General features: G+C 49.4%; 1 long non-coding RNA gene across 2 annotated transcripts; it reads left to right on the top strand.

The window, feature by feature from the left end:
• Positions 1 to 498: 498 nt before the first annotated feature.
• Positions 499 to 4,991, top strand: LOC129195505 (uncharacterized). Of its 2 annotated transcripts, XR_008573922.1 has the most exons (5): positions 499 to 1,389; positions 1,509 to 1,572; positions 1,665 to 1,720; positions 1,796 to 1,835; positions 4,565 to 4,991. It is a non-coding gene; the product is annotated as an uncharacterized LOC129195505 (long non-coding RNA). The 2 variants fall into 2 exon arrangements; XR_008573923.1 differs by lacking the exon at positions 1,509 to 1,572 and having other exon boundaries at positions 499 to 1,467; positions 1,796 to 1,958.
• The last annotated feature ends 16,218 nt before the right edge of the window (positions 4,992 to 21,209 follow it).

Raw genomic sequence — 21,209 nt, 5'->3', positions numbered from 1 at the left:
GCCACTGTTGGAACTGGATACGCATTTGAGGTGAGCTGGCAAAATAGCGAGGGCGATCCTGGGAATGGTGACTTTCCGCAAACGCAGGAGTAATTTTGTGTCTCTTGGCATCCTAGGCGCCACAAGCGATGACAGCCACGGTGTCTGTCTCTGGAATGAGCAGGTGAGTGGAAAGCCACGGTGGTTACGAGGAGGGGGGTGTTGTGGGAGAGGCTGGTGTTGGGCAGCGCGATGCTGACTGACGGCACTGTTTTATTGTTTGTGTTGTGGGTTTTTTTTAATGGTAGCTGATGAAGAGGAACCAAGTGACTGCAGGGCCGTCCTGGTTTGCCAATGCGCGGCACGCAGGCTTTCTGTTGCGGGTGGTTCCAGATCCCCGGCCCTCTGAAAGCTAAGTTGAGGGACCCAGGGCTAGGGAGGGAGTGGGGTGTAGGAAGGGGGCAAGTTTGAGGGTTGCAGGGGAGGGGTTTTATGGTTAGTGCAGGGGAGAGGGCTGTCTGGGAGCAGCCTTCCTTGGGCGGGCAAAGGGAGCGGGTTACTTGTCAGCACGATGCTAGCCTGTGCTGGGCAGGGCAGCTCCAGCCTGTGTCTGTGGTATGTCTGTTGTGTATGTTGTCTTCTGTGTGTTAGCCCTTCCTCGGGTGTCAGCGCCCTCTTTTTGCGCTCAAGGGGCATGACATGCTTCTCGGGCACCATCCCTAGGGTCTTGAATGCCTGTACTCATTGGCATAGCGCCAGTCGGGCGCTTCTCTTCTTGCATAGCAAGCTTACAGCGTGCATCGTTCCTGCATCTTGGAAGTTTCTGCTGGGTGCTCTTCTTCTTGCAGCCTCATCCTAGGCTGTGGCGGGAGCTCTGCTCTCCAGCCATCCCTTTTCAGGGACTGGGGCTTCCTCCCCGCATCCTTGCGCTCCTAGGTCTTGAAGACTGGCTTCTTGCCACGTCCGTCATCTCGGTTTTGACCGTAACTTCTTGTAACGGGCCATCACAATCAGTTCTCTTCCGGGGTTGCCGTAGAGCTTCCTCGCCTGGGCGTTGCGCCCTGTAGGTAGTCTTGCTCGACATCGTCTCTGGTCCGGGAGTCATTCTTCTCGCTGAGAGTTTTCTCTCATCTTTGAGTTGCGTGGTTTGTAGCGTTCTCTGTAGCCTTGGTCTGTGTGCGTGCGTTGGGTGTGGAGCTGCTCTGCCCGGGGCCGTCGAGGAGTCAGGGTCAGGTGGACTAGCAATAAGAGTGTACGGTTAGTATGTTGATATGTCCGGTCTGGAATGGTTTGGCTCTCGCTCAGCATCTGGGTGACTTGTTTAATAATTTGGTGTGGTTTTTTCAGATGCAGACAGACAAGATGCGCACCAAAGAGCGGCGGAGGAGGCGAGCAGAGTGCTGTAAGGAGGTAGAGCATATTGGTGCTGGAGCTGACTTGGGTCAGATGAGCAGTGACTCGTGGGCTGAAGTAGCAGTTATTTTTCAGGTGTTGCTGGCTAAGTTAAAGGTATCCTTTGTGTTTTCCAGGTAGGACACACGCTTTAGCGTGGCAACATGTAAATGGCAGAGGGGGCGAGGATGAGTGACTGAGGTTAAGGAATGGAAGAAGGGAATCGCTGTGGGAAGGCTGTGGTTTTGGGCACTAACATAGCATGTGTCTCTCTTTTGCGTTGTTTTTTGCAGGTGCCGTAGGGAGCCTCAGAGGGGCAAAGCCACATGCCGATGAGCGGTCCGAGAAGGTGAGGCGGTTGTCAGTGTATAATCGCATAGCACTATATGGCACCTAGTTTAAGCATTGCCACTTGGTTTAGCAGGAGCCGCGTGGCCACGTTTGGAACTGGATGCCCGTTTGAGGTGAGCTGAAAGAATAGCAAGGGTGATCCTGGGAGCGGTGACTTCTCCCCAGTGTAGGAGTCATTTTGTGTGTCTGGTGCCACAAGTGATGACAGCTGCAGTGTCTGTCCCTGGAACGAGCAGGTGCGTGGAAAGCCGCGGTGCTTCTGAGGGGGGGGTTGTTGTGGGAGAGGTTGGCATTGGTGGGTGCGATGTTGACTGCCAGCACTGTTTTCTTCTGTGTTTAGTATTTTAATTGTCAGTGATGAAGAGGGACCAGGCAGCATCTTCTGTTGCAGATGGTTCTAGATCCTTGGCCCTCCTAAACCTAAGTTGAGGGACTGCAGCCGGGGAGGGAGTGGGATGAGGTTGGGAGTTGCAGGGGAGGGGTTTTAAAGTTTAGTGTAGGGGAGAGGGCTGACCAGGGGCTGTCCCCTTTGGGCAGGCAAAGGGAGCAGGTCACTTGTCAGCGCTGTGCTAGCCTGTGCTGGGCAGGGCAGTTCCAGCCTGTGTCTGTGGTATGTTTGTTGTATATCTTGTCTTCTGTGTCTTAGCCCTTCCTCTGGTCTCAGTGCCCTATTTGTGCTCAAGAGGCATGGCATGCTTCTCGGGTGCCATCGCTAGGATCTCGAATGCCCATACTCGTCGGCATAGTGCCAATCGGGTGCTTCTTTGATTGCATAGCAAGCCTTACAGCCTGGATGGATCTTGTGTCTCAGAAGTTTTTGATGGGTCTTCTTTTTGCAGTCTCTTTGCATGCTGCATCAGGAGAGCTGACATTTACAGCCAACCGTTTTAACAGAATGGGGCTTCCTCCCTGCATCCTTACATTCTTAGGTCTTGAACACAGGCTTCTTGCCACCTCTGTCCTGTTGTTTTTGACAGTAACTTCTTATAATGGGCCATTACAGTCCATCCTTTTCTGGCATTGCCATAGGGCTTGCTGGCCTGGGTGTTGTACTCTGTAGGTAGTCTTGCTCGGCAGTGTCTCTGGTCAGGCAGTCCTTCTTGCTGAGAGTTTTCTCTCCTCATCCTTGAGTCACGTTCTTTATAGCATTGGTCTTCGCATGCGTGCATTTTGTCGTGGAGCTGCTCTGCCCTGGGTTGTTGAGTCAGGGTTAGGTGGAATAGCCATAAGAGTGTAGGGTTGGTATGGCGATTATGCCCAGTATGCTTGGGCAAAGGTTGTGTAGTTGCCTCAGATGGAGTAGCTGTTGCCAGACTGTGTTGCAGTGTCATTTCCACAGTGGTCTGTGGACACGATGGGAGTGGCCTGGGAGGGGCTATTCAGGGGTGATAAAAGCAGAATGACTCTCAAAGGGGTCAAAGGCCTGTCTGTGTGGGGCTGAAACTTTGGGGTTTTTTTCTTCTAATTGCAGTGTGTAGTTGGACTGTAGATGCCATTTGAAATTGTTCAGCTATTGCTCTGCATCCTGGTGCCTTCTTGTTATGGTTTAGCCCCGGCTGGTAGTTGAGCACCATGTGATTTTTTTTTTTAGGTGCACAGCAGGGAAAAGTACCCATGCACCTCTTTGTGGCACCCCAGCCAGATAATTGGGGTGCAAAGTAAGAAAATGTGTCTGCATGCCCCTTTCCAGGGTGCCGCAGCCAGAAATTGGGGCACACCAGCTCAAAATCAAGGTGCTGCCACAAATATAGATTTTGTTATGTGGTTTTAATTTAGTAGCAATCAGGACTTATTAATATTTTGGGGACAGATAACAGTACTAGCTTACATAATTATTAATGGCACTTAATCATCAGCCAGTCTAACTATGCTTTTCAATGGAATTTTTTACAATCAAAACAGCGAGTTAGTTAAAAATTTGAGCAGGGCTAGGGTGACCCAAAACTTACAGCAGGGTTGCATGCACAGATGGGGGTTAAATCAAATCACATGTCTAGACAGGCTGACAAACAATCCTGGATTGTTACAGGCACACAGACAGGCAAATAATTTTTAACCAAACTGTACAGGCACACACACATGGAGCTTGATGTACGAATAAAATTTCCGATTTCATGACACACTCACTTCTATGTGCTGGCATTTGTCAAAGGGTAATTAGCGAATCTTGCAAAATCAGGCCTTTGAGTCCTTACAAAACCATGGATGCATGATCTTTGAATCCTCTTGAAATCTCCCCTGCGAGGTCTTCCAGCTCAGGGGAGATCCTGGCTCACACAGTCCACCGCTGTCACAGAGAACCCAAAGGTCTTACTTTTGGATCATAAGATGATTGTGAGAGCATAGCATTGAGCAGGTCTGTCACATCCCCTATCATGCACCAGCCTCTGGGAACATCCGATGATAAGATGGACTGCTAAAGACTACTCAGCAATGGGTGGTGGGACCCTCAAACACTAAGATACACATTTAGCAAAGGGCACCTGGTTAGACAATGCCAGGGGATCTGCCAATCGAGCTGGCCCTGCCCAATATAAACTTCCATGTACTGTACAAGGAGATAAAAGTCCCCCACAGTGCGTATGAAGAATAGATTTGGGAAGATAGTCTGGGTTAGCCCTGCTTTGGACAAAACCAAACCCATCTGTGAGATTGCTTTTGCTCAGGGACCTGGGTGCACTCGGCGGGTGATGCAAAAGGATGGGGCGGTCGAATCTGTATCTCAAGGGGATCTGATTTTGGGTGTGAATAGCCAATAAATTAAATTGCATGATGTGAATTGCTAAATAACTCTACTATCATATGTCATAGCTACTACAATTGCTATATGCTCTATCCACAGTAATACCACAAGAATCACCCAAATTAATGAAGGATGAACTTTGATGAAACTGAGCAAAGCATAGCAGTGATGGAACTAGAACTGACTTCAGTAACTGGCGCCCAGCAAGTTCCTCAAAATCAACAACTTTGAGGTCCGACCCTGAGCCTGGACCACATCAGCTATGCCAGATGTGAGCTCCAGAAGCAGCCACAACAATCCAACAGTGTACAGCATTGCTCCTGACCTGAGAGACTGTTAGAGCAGATGGAGCCCCAAGTCATGGACTAAATGAACTCAATGGACATTTTAGAGGCATGGCCCATAGCCTAAGGGAATGATATCTGTGTGTCTAATTTTTTTTTATATATATGTAAAAGAGAGGGAAAGTGGTGGTGATTAATTGGAAGTGTTGGATGAGGGCAGGATGTAGATGGTTTAGAATAAAGGGTGGATAATATCTGGTTTTGGCTGGGATAGAGTTACATTTCACCAGAAGGGAAGGGGCAGGGCAGCTATTTGTGTAGCCACTGAGGATGGGGCTGGCCCTCCTGCACCAAGGGCTGTGGCAGAGGTCACCTGTGCTTGCCTAGCCTTGGGAGCTCATGTAGGAGAGAAACAAAGGGGCTGTCACAGGCAGCTGCCTCTGACAAGGAACAGCTGGTCACTGTAGCTAGGAAGGATCCCTCCCAGCGTTCCCCAACAAGGGTCCACCATCAGCACACAGCACCAGGAGTTTGGTGTCTCAGGCAGCCACGTGTGTGAGCTGCTGTGCATCTAGGAAGCCTGGTGGGAGAGGAGCGGCAAGGTAACCGCCACCTGCTCCCGGGTAGGCAAGCATCAGGTAGCCAGCACTGCAGAGGAGGCAACGCCACCAGTTGCCAGCAGCGCACTGTTGTGCATTCTGGCGGTGACCGGTGGTCGCTGTGGAGGGGAAATGGGCAGTAGATGTATGTGGCACAGCAGCTGAACGATGCAGTGGGGTGATGCTCCGGTGGCACCTGGCCAGTGCTGTTGGACCTACCCCTGGACAACTGTATCCTGCAGCAGGGTGGAAAGGGGGAGAAAATGGGAGAAAACAGAAACAGTTAGAGAGGGGAGTGGGCAGAAACAGGGGAAACAGGAACATTGGAAGGAAAATAGGGAAAAAAAGGAGAGAAAAAAAATGAGGGTGGAAGAGAACAGTGAGGATTCTGGGTAAGGTAAGGCACAATTTGGGGCAAGAAAGGCAAAATGGTAAAACAGAGTCTCTGAAAAGCGGGGAGGAAAACCCCCAGGTAAACTAAAGGAAAAACCAGGAAGGACACAGGACAAAACCAGGCAGAATGGGGAAAATGGGTCAGTGGGGGGGATTGGGGGCAGTTATGGGGCACTTGGGTGGTAGGTGTGGGGTGAGTGGGAGATAGGGGCAGTTATGGGGCAGTGGGGACACTTGTGGGTCTGGCCCTTGACATGGGTCAGACCTGGAGTTCCTGGAGGTGATGACAGAGTGGCTGAGGCTGGTGTTTTTGGTGAGGGGGGAAGATGGGGACACCCCAGCCCCTGAACACACCAGTATGGCCCCACACTCCCCACCCCCTGTCCCAGTACTCCCAGTACGATGCCCAGCTTGATCCCAGTATGGGATGTAATATTAAAGAGCAGGCATTCTTTATTACAGCACCAGATGCACAGGGGCTAGCTCCACCTATCGCACCTACCTTAAAACAAAAGTTCATCCTTTATATATCTTAAAGGTGTGAACATTCATCCATTTTCTGAGAAGTCTCCGCCTATCTACTACTTTTACACGATGCTGGCATCGCAAAACTACGCTACGCACGCACGGGGGTCTCGGGTGGTCATCTGGGCAGTTAGCCCCCCCACTCCTTTTCCCTTTTATGGTCACAAGTCTCAAGGACAATTTCTTCTCCTTGGATGTTTCCCAACTCTGTCATCAGGCCAAGCTGTTCTTCCTTATCGACCCTGTTTGGGCAATCACAGCAGGACAGTTCTCTTCTCAAGGTTAGGATGTCTTCTCCATACACGTTAATTGCTCATAGGCCTTGTTAAATTCAAAGCTAGTTGTTGCTCGGTACAAGAATTTCTCAGTATTTCCCCCCTTTGAGACTTCCAAAGTAAGATCTCTTTGGGACTTTCACCTAGATGGCATAATTTTGATATTATCATTTTTGACCATCAGGTACACACAATTGGGTACAAGACCATGTGATCAAGGTTAAATATTGAATCACAATACACCACCATATACACAAACAACTGCAGCTATGATTACTACAAATAATTCCTTCAGTCAGGTTAGGTTTGGTAGCCGTGAGGTTAACCAATTCTACCACAAGTGGGAAGATTCCTTTTCCTTTTGCCACTCTTCCACCGCCCTCTCAATCAAATTGACTTCTTTCTGTTGGGTCTCAATACCATGTTCTTGTCCTATAAAAGCAAAATTCCTCCTTGACTAGCTAACAGATAATCTAGGGCCGTGCAATTTTGTAGACTCACCATTCTATTTTGGGCCATTTAATAAGATGTAAAAGGGAACCCTGTTCCTTCCAACATTATCTGTGAGCATATCCAACAATTTGTCACATTAAGCTCTTTAGCCAATCACATTTTCATCTCCTCATAAAGGTTGTTGTGATTTGTCCCCCTGGTTAGCTGAACAGTTAGTAACATTGTGGCTATTCCAACCAAAACACACACAGCTTACTGGCTCATTTTCATGTTGATTTTTGAATTTTCTTATTCGGAGAGGTTCTTTATCCCATGAGCAGACCTTCCATTGAGCTTCTTTTGGCTCTGATGCTGGTTTTACTCTAGTATAATCGATCCAGGACTCCTTCCCTGCAACCTTAACAGCAGTAAAAGTAGTTAATATCACTTGATACAGTCCTTTCCATCTTCGCTGAAGGGGTTCCTCATTCCAGACCTTGATATAGACCCAATGTCCAGGCTGGTAAGGATGAACCCGTGTATCCAAACCCTGAGGTGAAGAAAGAGGTGTTACATATATCTGAAACAAGGAAACAATCTTTCCCATTTTCATCGTGTATTCTTTTAAATCCCAATTTCCAAATATATGAGCCAAATTTTGAAGGATTTCAGCCACAAGGCAGGGATCCCTATCAGAGGACATTCCTATTGGTACTCCAAATCTGGGAATTATTTCTTTCATTAATACCTTTACTACTTCTCTAGCCTTGTCGGTGCTACAGGGAAAAGCCTGCGGCCATCCAGAGAAGGTGTCCGCTACTACCAATAAATATCGGTAACCATTTTGACGGGGCAATTCAGGAAAAAAAAAAAACCCTATTTGCCAGTAATCTCCTGGACTATTCCCTTTTCTGATGACTCCCATAGGCAGCCATCTAAAATTTTGCCTGATATCACAGCCTATCCTTGGGAAGGTTAATGTGTTTATTAGGGACAATCAAAAGATGCCCCCCCTTAGCTGCTTCCTTAGCCGCCTGATCCGCCAACCTGTTTCCCACATAGATTTCAGTATTTCCAAAGTGATAAGCCTTACAGTGCGTCACTGCAAACTCTGCCGGTAACCGGACGCTCTTTAAGAGTTTTACCATAGTTTCTCCATATGTAATGGGGGACCCTCGAGCTGACAATAGACCTCTCTTTCCAAATAGCTCCATGAGCATGCTCCACTCCAAAGGCATACTTGGAGTATGTCCAAATATTTACTCGCTTTCCTTGAGAGCACGTTAATGCCCTTTCAAGTGCCACTAATTCCACCTTCTGTGCTGAGGTGTTAGGTAGAAGAGCCTTTGCTTTAATCGCCTTTTCCTGAAAAACCACCACATAACCTGCCAACCATCTTCCTTTTTCCACATAGCTGCTTCCATCCATATATACTTCGCAATCAGGGCGTTCAAGCGCGGTATCCTTCGGGTCCTCTCGGCTAAAGTAGACCCGTTCGATTGTTCGCGAACAGTCCCATTCTATTTCCCCACTATTTTCCAAAGAGGTGGATAGAAATAATACAGGATTAAGCATAGATGTTACCTTTAAGTTCCCCTCATCTGTGTCCAAAAAGATGGCTTGATATTTCATCATTCTGCTCGGCGATAACCAGCGATTTCCTTTTTGCTCCGGTACCGCCGTCACCATACGGGGCACCTACGCGGTCATCCATTGCCCCGTAGCAAACTTCCGTGCCTCTTGAATCGGCAATATCGTCGCCGCTATGGCCCGGAGGCAGGACGACCAGCCTTTACTCACATTGTCCAGCTGTTTCGAAAAGTATCCCGCCGGTCTTTTCTGGGATCCCAAATGTTGGGCGAGGACTCCCAGAGCCAGGTGAAACCTTTCACAAACGAACAGTTCAAAAGGTTTAGTCAGATTTGGTAGTCCTAGAGCTGGGGCCATCATTAAGGTTCTTTTAAGCGAGTCAAAGGCTCGATGACACCGCAGGGTCCAGACCAAGCTGTCTGCCGATTCTTTCAATGCCTCGTAAAGAGGTTGTAACCCACACCACCCCGCCGTTCCCAAAAAAGCCTGCAGTTCCCTTTTCAAAGTCAGTTCCAGTATTTGACATATAGCTTCTTCCCTCTCTGTCCCCAGGCTCCGCAAACCTGGGGAAATAGCAAACCCTAAATATAATACCTGTTATTTTAGTAGTCGAGCCTTCTTTTTAGATGCTCGATACCCCACACATCCCAAGAAATTTAAAGGGCTTATAGCAATTTCCATATACTTATCAGGTGACTCGGCCGCAATTCACATATCACGCACATATTGCGGCAGAGTGGAGTCTTCATGATGTTGCTTCCATTCTTTTAACTCTTTGGCTAATTGATTCCCCGAACAGAGCGGGCTATTTTTAAACCCCTGGGGAAGAACCATCCAAATCCATTGATTTTTTCACCCTGTCGTGCAGCTTTCCCATTTGAAGGCAAACAGTTCCCGACTCCCCGTGTTCAAGGGTATGCAAAAGAAAGCATCCTTTAAGTCCAGAACTTTAAACCTGTAAGTCCAGAACTGTAAACCATGTGTCTGTTTCTTTAATTGCCTACAATTTGATTGACAGCTCTCAGGCCTCGTACCAGACGGTACTCATTTGAATGAGGTTTCTTTACCGGCAGGATCGGAGCGTTAAACGCTGACTGGCATTCAACCAATAGCCCGAATGTTTTAAAATTATTTATTAACATCTCTAATCCTACTCTAGCCTCTAACCGTAAAGGGTATCGTTTCTGCCTTACCGGTTTAGCTCCCGGCTTTAACCGAAAAATCTTCACCAGTTCCACGGCTCATGACCTTCCCGGAATTCCACTGGCCCATACCAACGGGATTACCGCATCCTCTATTTCCCGCAGGATTTCCGTTTCCACCGGATCCTGTAACGTATAAACTTCAGCATCTAAAGATTTAGATTCAGGTATCTTTACACAGATCATTCCTCTTTCGAAATTTATTTGTGCTCCGACTTTGGTGAGGAGGTCTCTTCCCAGCAAGGGAACGGGGTGCTCTGGCATGTATAAAAACTGATGGGTTACTCGCTGTTTCCCAGTATTAAAATGTAGCGGTTAAAAGAACAGTCTCTTTTCTTTTTTTTCCCTGTAGCACCAACAACGACTACATTCTCTTGGCTTAGTTTCCCTTTATAAGTATTTTTTATAAGTATTATTTATAAGTATGACTCGTTGAGTAGGCCTCTCTGGTATCTACCAGAAAATCCCCAATGTTATCGTGACCGAGGGTTCCGTTGGGGCTTCTTTCGAGACTTCCCCCAGTCCTCATCATCAATCAGTATCTCCACCTAGGATAAGCAGCCTGGCGGCTATTTGAGCCTGTTCTGGCCTTAGTCCGGACTCTCCCCCTCTCCCTCGGGGGGCATTCTCTTTTCCAGCGTCCCTCCCGTCTGCAAATTGCACGCCTATTCGGACCCAACCGAGCGGATGCTCCTCTTCCCATTCCTCGGTAACCCCTTACTGTGCCTCGCCTTCCTCTATAGGCTCCTCCAGGAGCCCCTGCTAAAGCAGCAATCAGTCTCCCAGCTCTTAGATTTTTTCCCTTTCGAGCCTGTCGTGTCTCCTTTTCTTTCTCCCTATTATTAAAAACTATCCATGCCTCCTCTAACATCTTTCCCAAATCCCTTGAGTCTGCCCTTTCTAATTTTTGAGGATTCTTTTTTATATCTGGTGCCAATTGTCCCATAAAGGTAGAAGCCAGTTGGACAGCCTCTTCTGGTTTTGCAGGGTTCAGATTAGTATATTCCCTGGCAGTGACTTTTAACCGCTCCACGAAGGCGGACGGGGATTCATTTGGTTGTTGCTTAACCTCATATGATTTGGACCAGCTGATCGTTCTTAGCATAGCACGCCTTACGCCAAATAGTATCCGTCTCCGACACCTTGCTAAAAGCCCCCGGGGTCCGGCCGGTTGGGATCCCACCCTGGGTCTACGGTAGGAAAATTCCGATCTACCCTTCCCTGCAAATCCCCATTAGCACGTGACCCTCCTACCTGTTTCCGGGCAGTGTTTAATACCATCTTTTTCTCAGTTTCATCTAACAATGTGTCCGTTATAACCTGCATGTCATTCCAATCAGCGTCTTGAGCTCTAATTATGATTTCAAACACCTTTGCCACCCTTTCTGGGTCTTCCCTGTAAGTACCTGCCATTTCTTTCCAGGATCTTAGCTCTGTTATTGAAAACAGCACTTTAACTGTTACTGGCCCATTATTTCCGACTCCTTGCCCGAGAGGAGCTTGAATAACTCCCCTCGTCTCTTCCCGTCTCCCCCATGTTCTTCCTGCAATCGGGCTAAATCCTTCCGCCCCACCAAGTCATCCTTCTCTTTCACGACTTCCGCCTCCCGTTCCTCTTGCGCTTCTAACTTCACCATCCTGTCTACGACCGCTCCCTCTCTCTCCTCTTACGCTGCTGTCATCATCATTTCTTATCCACAGGGTTCTCCTATCTCCATCGAGGAGCAACCATTAACTCCAAATCATCCTCTCTCTTTCACATTTCAAGCACCTTTTTCCAATGCTACAGGCTGAGCAACATCTTTTCAAATTCCTGCTCCACCCCCCACCCGCTTTCCTTTACCAGGGCTATAACCATAGGGTCCTGCGGAGCATGCCCGCAAACCTTTTGCCACTCCGGATGATTTCTTAACGTAAAGAACAAATCTACATACGGTACTTCATCCCGCTTATTTTCTCTTCTACAAAACAACATTAATTGTAACAGGGTGTTATATTTTAACGTTCCATTATTTGGCCGTACAATGGCCAACAATTGTTACAATATTCCACAGGCTGCCTCAGAGCGAGAAGATCTCCCCGCACCTTTCTCCAATATTTCAATATACATCCGAGAGGAGATTTTTTTAGAATCCCCCGTTCCGCCGAGGGTTTATTACCCGTTACAAAATAGTACGAAACGTAACGCAACAACGCTAAACCAATAATTTAACACAAAATAACAAGATGAAAACACAAAAGCAATGATTTAACACAAAATAACTGGAAGTCGGGGACTCGAACCCCTCATACCAGCGGGACTCTAACCCACCTCTTCCAAACCCGGGTGTCCTTCAGACTTTTGTCCGATAGGATCGAATCCTTCCCTTAGGCACCTTTATAGGCCAACCCCGCGAGGCTTTCGCCACGCCTTACGGGCAGGCAACCTTTAATGTCCCTTAAAGAAAAGAATGCCTTTACCTTCCCAGGGGTCTTGCTCGGAGCTCTTCAGTCCAGGGATCAGAGGTTCTCCCCGAGAATCCCTCGGTGCCGGCTGGAGGTCCTACTATCCCGCGGATCCGTCTGGGTTCAGAAGCAGAGTCCCAGCCGGGTCGCCAGAAACTGTTACCGAAACACCGGAAGAGAACTCCTTAATGCTAACGTAGTATTAAAGAGCAGGCATTCTCTATTACGGTGCCGGATGCACAGGGGATAGCTCCGCCTATCGCACCTACCTTAAAACAAAAGTTCATCCTTTATATATCTTAAAGGCGTGAACATTCATCCATTTTCTGAGAAGTTGTGTTGGGTTTGCGTGGCAGGGTTTTGGTAGCGGGGGGGCTACAGGGGTGGCTTCTGTGAGAAGCTGCTAGAAGCTCCCCCTGTGTCTGATAGAGCCAATGCCAGCCGGCTCCAAGACGGGCCCGCCGCTGGCCAAGGCCAAGCCAATCAGCGCCTCTGTGATAACATATTTAAGAAGAAGAAAAACACTTAGAGGGAGAGCTTTTGCAGCCGGAGAGAGGAGTGAGAAGATGTAAGAAACTCTGCAGACACCAAGGTCAGAGCAGATGGAGGGGGAGGAGGAGCTCCAGGCGCCGGAGCAGAGATCCCCCTGCAGCCCGTGGTGAAGGCCATGGTGAAGCAGGCTGTCCCCCTGCAGCCCATGGAGGAAGGATGAGGGGGTGTAGAGATTCCACCCGCAGCCCGTGGAGGACCCCACGCCGGAGCAGGTGGAGGCACCCGAAGGAGGCTGCGGCCCGTGGGAAGCCCACTCTGGAGCAAGTTCCAGGCCGGACCGGCGGACCCGTGAAGAGGGGAGCCCACGCCAGGGCAGGTTTGCTGGCAGGACTTGTGACCCCGTGGGGGACCCCACGCTGGAGCAGTTTGCTCCTGAAGGTCTGCACCCCGTGAGAGGGACTCCATGCTGGAGCAGGGGAACGATGAGAGGAGTCCTCCCCCTGAGGATGAAGAAGCGGCAGAAACACCGTGAGATGAACTGACCGTAACCCCCACTCCCCGTCCCCCTGTGCCGCTGAGGGGGGGAAGGTTGAAGCCGGGAGTGAAGTTGAGCCCGGGAAGATGGGAGGGGTGGGGGCAAGTGTTTTAAGAGTTGATTTTATTTTCTCATTCCTCTACTCTGTTTTGCCTAGTAATAAATTAGATGAATTCCCTCTCTAAGTTCGGTCTGTTTTGCTCGTGACAACAATTAGTGAGTGATCTCTCCCTGTCCTTATCTCGACCTACAAGCATTTCGTTATGCCTTTTCTCCCCTGTTTAGTGAATGAGGGGAGTGAGACAGCGGCTCTGGTGGGCACCTGGCCTTCAGCCAGGGTCAACCCACCACAGAAGTCTCCGCCTCTCCGCCTATCTACTACTTTCACACGATGCTGGCGTCGCAAAACTACGCTACGCACGCACGGGGGTCTCGGGTGGTCGTCGGTGGTCATCTGGGCAGTTAGCCGCCCCCCACTCCTTTTCCCTTTTATGGTCACGAGTCTCAAGGACAATTTCTTCTCCTTGGATGTTTCCCAACTCTGTCGTCAGGCCAAGCTGTTCTTCCTTATCGACCCTGTTTGGGCAATCCCAGCAGGACGGTTCTCTTCTCAAGGTTAGGATGTCTTCTCCATACACGTTAATCGTTCATAGGCCTTGTTAAATTCAAAGCTAGTCATTGCTCGGTACAAGAATTTCTCAATGCTACGGGTGCATACGGGCTCCCTCGGGCACCCAAGGGTGGATAGAGGATCCCACGGGTCTCCACAGGAGCACGTGTGCTCCCACAGGCTCCCTTAGGCACGTAAGGGTGCATAGAGGTTTCCACAGTCCTCCACAGGGGCACGTGGGCTGCCACGGGCTTACACAGGTTCCCACGTGCACACATGGTCTCCCACAAGTTCTCGAGGCTGCATAAAGTCTCCCACAGGTTCACACCTCATCCCGCAGCAGCACGCGGGCTTCCGCAGGGTCCTACAGGCTCCCACGAGCCTCCACGGGCTACACAGGATCCTATGGGCTCTCACGGGCTTAAACGGCCTCCCATGTGGGCACGTGGGCTCCCACAGGCTTCCACAAGTTCCCACAGACTCTCACAGTCTGCCACGGCCTCTCACAGGTTCACGCGTGATCCCACGGGCTCTCGCAAGCTCCCACGGGTGCACACAGGCTCCCTCAGGCACCCAAGGGTGCACAGAGGCTCCCACAGGCCTCTACAGGGACATACGGGCTTTCACAGGCTCCCACAGGCCTAAATGGGTTCCCGCAGATGCACGTGGCCTCCCACGGGTTCTCGAGGGTGCATACGGGCTCTCACAAGTTCCCACGGGAGCACCAAGGTTCCCAGAAGCGCACATGGGCTCCTATGTACTCCCGCAGGCTCCCACGGGTTCAGACATGCCCCCACGGCCTCCCACAGAGGCGCACGGGCTCTCACGGTCTCTTTCCTGCATCCTGTGTCGTAAAATTTTTGCTCCATGTCTACTGTTATCAATATGTCTCTCCCTGTTTTTAAATTGTTTCCTGTCTGTCCTTAACCCATCGCTTCTAAATTTTCTTTCCTTCTCTATTTTTATCCAGTTTACCATCTTCCTGCTTTTTATTCTTTTCCTTTATTTCCTTAATCTTGTTGCTTTTAAGACTTTTTTCTACATCTACTCTTAGCTAGTTCCTGTCTCTATTTTTTAATGCTTTCTTGTCTGTTGGGTACTCCCTCAATTTTACAATTTTCTTTATATGTCTCCATTTATTTAGTTTCTTGTCCTTATTTTTTTTTATTTTTCCTCCTTTAATGCATTCATTTTTCATTTTTTCCACATCTACTTTTATCTAGTTTTCTCTCCCTATTTTTAAATCTTCTTCTCCTCTCCCTTGTATACTTTTGCCTTTTAAATTTTCTTTCCACATCTACTTTTAGCAAGCTGTCTACCCCTATTTTTACTACTTTCTTGCTTGTCGCATCCCCTGTTTGTTTTTAAGTTTTCTTTATGTCTTTTGGGTTTTTCCCTTCTCTGTTCATCCCGAGGCTTTAGAGATTCTCCTCAGCACACTCTTACCTCTGGAACGTAATTTGTAGCCCTCTTGGTCTGTCAGGACGTGTCCTCGGGTCATCACTCTTCCTTAGAGCGGTCTTTTTGTCCTCTACTCCATCTCTCTTGCCTCCAATGGGTCACGTCTTCCTCAGGACATCTGCACCCTGTTCAAATCCCCTCCCGTGTCCTTTTGCGCCCTCGAGCCTCCTTCGGTCTCTCTGGCCACCTTTTGGGGTTTTTTGTGCCCTTCAGAGCGCTCCCGCGTTACTCTTTGCAGTTTAGGATGTCTTCGTTCAGCTCCCGGCCCCCTGACGGCATCCGTACTTTGTCGAAGTCCCCTTCCGAGTTCCACATCGTTATCTCTGAGGCTTCTTTGATCTCTCGGGCTCCTTCGGGACTCTTCCGCTCCCTTTGCCGAGCCCTCGCGAGACATCCCTATGCCCCGGAGCCCTGTCGGGAGGGCACTTTGCACCCCTCTTTTCCCCTCAGAGCTCTTCCCGAGACCGCACCCGTTACCCCGGTCCTCTCCTCCGTGCCGCGCATTTCCGTTCGGTCCCCCGAGGGCATCCGTGCTTTGTTCGATTCCCTTTAGAGCTCATCACGGCCCCGAGACTTCTTCGGTCTCTCCGGCCCCTTCGGGACCTCTCTAATCTCTGCGACGATGCTTCTCGTTCCTTTGGAACCTTTTCGGAAGGCATCTTTTTACTCCAGAGGAGTCTTTTTGTTTTCTATCTTATAGTATGTTTCTGCTTGTTTCCTGGTACCCTAAAGATGTCTATCCTTGGTTCAGCTTGCCTCTTGAGTTTTCCAGAGCAGGCAACAGCCTTCATCCATTTCTATCGACACATCTGCCATAGTGTTATTTGATGGGTCTTATAATTTATTTTAGTTCTAGCCACATATGTGTTCATCAGGCCGCATCATAGAGTTTCTGATACATTTTTTTGTATTTCCATGGTTTTTCGGTGTCTTCTGTCTTTTAGGACACATCTAATCTTGTTAAGGGAGTCAGTCAGAGAGACCGACGAGGTTACTCGAGTCATCAACAATTTACAGTAAATAATTTACTTTGCAACCAGAAATATTTTTAAGAAGGTATTCTTACAGGATTTATTTCTGCTTTGTCATTCGGTCTCATTTAGAACATAGATCCAGTAGAGGTTAGATCGCACGTGTCACCTCGCTAGAGGCGATGCGTAACCCCATAGCATCGTCAGTTTTTTACAGGAAACTAAAGCACACAATTTTCAGTATTGCTATTGCTTTTAACAAACTACTTTCCTATGTAGTTTGATACGACACTTATCTTTTTCTCTCTACGCCCTGGAAAAATTAAGTTTAATTACCTTCCCGTTGCCGATGCAAAAGTTGAAGCTGGGATAAAAGAGCAGGCATCATCATTTCCAATAAGGATCGCTTTCTCCAGTCAGATCAGAAAACCCACGGTGCCTCCTCTGGCCGTCTTTAAGCCTTCTGGTGGTCGGCCCCTCCCCTTTCCCAGGGGATGGTGGGAAGGGCAGTGGGCGGGGCCCAGGGTATATGAGCCACAGGCCTCTGCCAGGGAGCTCATTCAGCTCCTGGCTTTCTCTGGTATCAGTGCTCTGCTATTCCTTCAGTTGATGGCAGTTTTTGAGCTGGCTCAGCTGTTGGTTTTGCTGTTTAGGGAAGCGGACGTATCTGAGGTAAGAGCATCAGGAATAGTTGAGGTTAAGGAGGATGGAGAGAAGAAAACACACCTGTATGCAGGTATGGGGGGTTTTTTCCAAGTTAATAATTTTGTATTGAGCTTTCAGGGGTTTGCACATTTGGGATTTAATGGTAAGTAACTTTTTTTATTCCTGGTTCATTGTATTTTACTGGAATTCCTGATTTTATTGGAGATGGAACCTTGTTTTTTTTCACTAGCTTTGCTGTTTACTGTGTAAGTTGATGATGTCATCTCTTCTAATAAGACCGATGGTGAGATTATGTAGCAGGGTTTAGGGCGAGCATCTTGTATGCATCTGTCGATGGAGTTCTAGTATTTCTTAGCAAAGCGGCACAAACATAAGGCATGGTGTATTTCAGGGTACAGGACAGCTCATCGCCTTTCCCGGTCACCCACAGACTACCACGCCATTTCTAGAACCTCCGCAGCTTGCGGCAGGCCCCTCATAGATTATAAGCATTAGGAATTCACTTATTTTCTGGGCCTGTAGCAGAGCCCAGATTTTGCAGGAAAACAGAACAGAGGACTTGCCTGCAGAACACAGGGAATGGCTCAGAAGAGCAGCTCTTGAGGAGCTGTTAGAAGGAATGGGGTTCCTTCCCTGGGAGTTTGGGAGAAGAAAAGGGGTTTCTACAGCGTTGGGACTGGAGGATGGTTCATGAGCCCTTCTCAGGTCAGCTTTGCAGTTCGATTTGGATGTCGATGAGGTCTGTTCTGTTTTAGTCTCTCTGCAGCTGACAGGAGGTACGATGGTACAGAGATGTGCCGTAAACCATCCGTTCCTCTGTGTCAGAATATGCAGGGCTGAACATCAGAACAGTCTTGTCGAGTGACGAGTATATCAAAATATGCTCTCCTGAACTCTCTGCTTTTCTGTGCCTCTTACTTTCTTCATTCCCTGACTTCATTTTTGCATCTATCCATTCACCGTCCACCTGGATTTCACAGTTACTTAGAGACCCGGACTAGGCGATTGTCTCTAGCACAGGCTCAAGTGACTGTATTTGCTGGAATTTCTTGGAGAGGAGGATGTGTTACCTGTGCTCAGTTAAAAAACAAACAATCAAAAAACCAAAAACAAAACCCCCAAAAACCTGCAGCCAGGGGTCTTTTTCTTATTGTGGTCCTGCCATGCAAGCTTTTCCTACTTTCTAGTTTTGCCTTAAGCACACGGCGAGGCTTGCTCTAGTATCGGTCACGGCAGTTACGTTTTCTCGTTCTTATTTTTCTATTGTGTTTTTAGCACCGGTTTCTGTAGTTGCAAGGTGCCCGTTTTGGATCCTTGAGATGCCGTGTCGCGATCGTCACGCTTTTGCCGTCGGCCGACCGCCTCTGTAATTCCCTGAAGGGCTTTGTAGGTAAGGAGGTAGTTTGTGTCACTCGCCACCCGAGCTTCAACACGGCAACCTGTAAGCGGCAGAGGCGGCGAGGGGGAGCGGCCGAGGTAAAGGAACGAAAGATGGGAATCGATGCGGGCAGGCTGTGGTTTCGGGCAGCACCTTGACACGCGGATTTTGCTTTGGTGGTTTTCAGGTGCCGTAAGCAGCCTCGGAGGGGCAAAGCCGTATCCCAGTAAGCGGTCCGAGAAGGCGAGCCGGTCGTTGGCAGGGCTGCCGTCCCACAGCGGGAAATGATGGGCGCTCAGATCAGCATTTCTCTTTGGTTTTTCAGGTGCCACGCTGGCTGTTTTTGGAATTGGATGAGGATTTGAGGTGAGCTGCGGTGGTAGCAAGGAGGAGAATAGGACCGGTGACTTCTGCAAGAGTTACAGTAATTTTGCATCTCTTGGCATCTTAGGACCACAAGCGATGATGGCTACAGGGTCCATTTCCAGAAGGTAAAGGGGAGCGGAACGCCACGGCCCTTCTGAGGAGGGGTGGTATCATGGGAGAGGTTGGCGTTGACCGGTGCGATGGCTTACTGATGGCACTGCTTGTTTATGGGGTAATTTTATCCAGATGATGAAGCAGAACCAGGTGACTGCAGGACATCCCAGTAAGCTGATGTATGGTAGGTGTGTACTTGTTGTGGACGGTTTCGCATCCCTGATTCTCTGACAGCTAACTTGAGGGGCTGGGGAGGGTCTGGGAGGAAGGGACAAGGTAGGAAGTTGTGGGGGTGGGAGGGGTGAGCGAGCGGAGGCATTTAAAGTTAGCGTAGAGGAGAGGCCTGTCTGGGATGAGGAGGGGGCAAGTCTGGGGGTTGCCGGGGAGGGGTTTCATGGTTAGTGTAGGGGAGAGGGCTGTCTGGGAGCAGTTCCTTTTGGGCGGGCCAAGGGAGCAGGTTACTCATCAGCACCGTGCTAGACTCTGCTGGGCAGGGCAGCTCCAGCCTGTGTCTGAGTTGTTGTATATCTTGGTTTGTGTCTCTTAGCCCTTCCTCGCGTCTCAGTGCTCTCTTTGCGCTCAAGGGGCACAGCGTGCCTCTCAGGCGCCATCGCAAGGGTCTCGAATGCATCTACTCATTGGCATAGTGCCATTCGGGCACTTCTTTTCTCGCGTGGCAAGCTTACGGCGTGGATCGATTTTTGCACTGTGGAAGTTTCTGCTGGGTCCCCTTCTTGCAGCCTCTTCCCAGGCTGTATCAGGAAATCTGACACACTTTGAGCCATCCCTTTTCAGGGACTGGGGCTTCCTCCCTGCATCCTGATATTCGTAGGTCTTGAAGACGGGCTTCTTGTGCATCCATCGTTTTGGGTTTGACCGTAACTTCTTATAACGGGCCATCACAGTCAGTTCTTTTCTGGGGTTGCCATAGAGCTTCTTTGACTAGGTGTTGCGCCCTGTAGGTCATCTTGCTCGGCAGCATCTCCGGTCAGGGAGTCCTCCTTCTTGCTGAGAGTTTTCTCTCATCTTTGAGTCACGTTGTTTGTTGCGTACCGTGTAGCCTTGGTCTGTGTGTGTGTATCTTGGGCGTGGAGCTGCTCTGCCCGGGGGTGTCAAATCAGGGTTCAGTGGAATAGCTGTAAGAGCGTGTGGTTAGTACATCGATATGCCCGGACCGCTTGGGCAATGGTCGTGTAGTCGCCTCAGATCGAGTAGCCGTCAGCAGGCTGTGTGGAGCAGCATTTCCATAGTGTTCTGTGGAGATGACGGGAGCCCCCTGGGAGCGCATGTTCAGGGGTAGTGAAAGCAGATTGACTTTCAAAGGTGTCAACGGCTTGTTTGGGTGGGGCTTAATGTTTGGGGGTGTCTTTTAATGGCGGTTTCTAGTCGGGCTCTGGATGGTATTCCTAAATGGGAACAAGATCTCTGGAATTGTTCAGCTATAGCTCGGCATCCGGATGACTTGTTTAGTAATTTGGTGGGGTTTTTTGTCAGATGCAGAGAGAGAAAATGCGCAGCAAAGAGCGGCAGAGGAGGCGAGCAGAATGCCGTAAGGAGGTTGGTCAGCCGGACGTGTCGGAGGGAAGATGGGGCCGGTGGCTATATGACTACATTAAGATTTATGTGTATGGCTCGTTTTATTTGGAAGGTGTGAAGCAACGAGCAATGCAGCCTATCAGCGCTGGAGCTGACGTGGGCCAGGTGAGCAGTGCCTAGCGGGCAGAAGTAGCAGTTATTTTTCAGGTGTCGTATTGCTGGCTAAAAGTATCCTTTTGTTTGTGTTTTGCAGGTGGGGCGCAAGTGTCAGCATGGCAACATGTAAACGGCAGAGTGGGCGAGGACGAGCAGCAGAGGTAAAAGAGGGGGAGGAAGGAATTGGTGTGGGCAGGCTGCAGTTTTGGGCACTGTCTCAGCATGTGCCTTTTGCTTTGTTTTTTTGCAGGCGCCACAGGGAACCTCGGAGGGGCGAAGCCACGTGACGATGAGCAGTCCAAGAAGGTGAGGCGGTTGTCAGCGTCTAATAGCAAAGCATTATACGGCACCTAGTTTGAGTGTTTCTCTCTGGTTTTGCAGGTGCTGTGTGGCCACGTTTGGGACTGGATGCCCATTTGAGGCGAGCTGGAGGAATAGCGAGGGCCATCATGGGAGCGGTGACTCCTCACCAACATAGGAGTAAATTTGTGTCTCTTGGCGTCCTAGGTGCCACGAGGGATGACAGCCGCAGGGTCAGTCTCTGGACCGAGCAGGTGAGCGGAAAGACACGGTGCTTCTGAGGAGGGGGGTGTCGTGGGCAAGGTTGGTGTTGACTGGTGCGATGCTGACTGACGGTACTGCTTTGGTGTGGTTTTTTGTTTGTTTTTCCTGTAGATGAAGAAGAGGCACCGGGCAACTGCAGGAAGATCCCAG

The sequence above is a fragment of the Grus americana genome, chromosome 22 (genome assembly GCF_028858705.1).
Source record: "Grus americana isolate bGruAme1 chromosome 22, bGruAme1.mat, whole genome shotgun sequence".
NCBI lineage: Eukaryota > Metazoa > Chordata > Aves > Gruiformes > Gruidae > Grus > Grus americana.
This window is presented reverse-complemented; position numbering and strand designations above follow the sequence as displayed.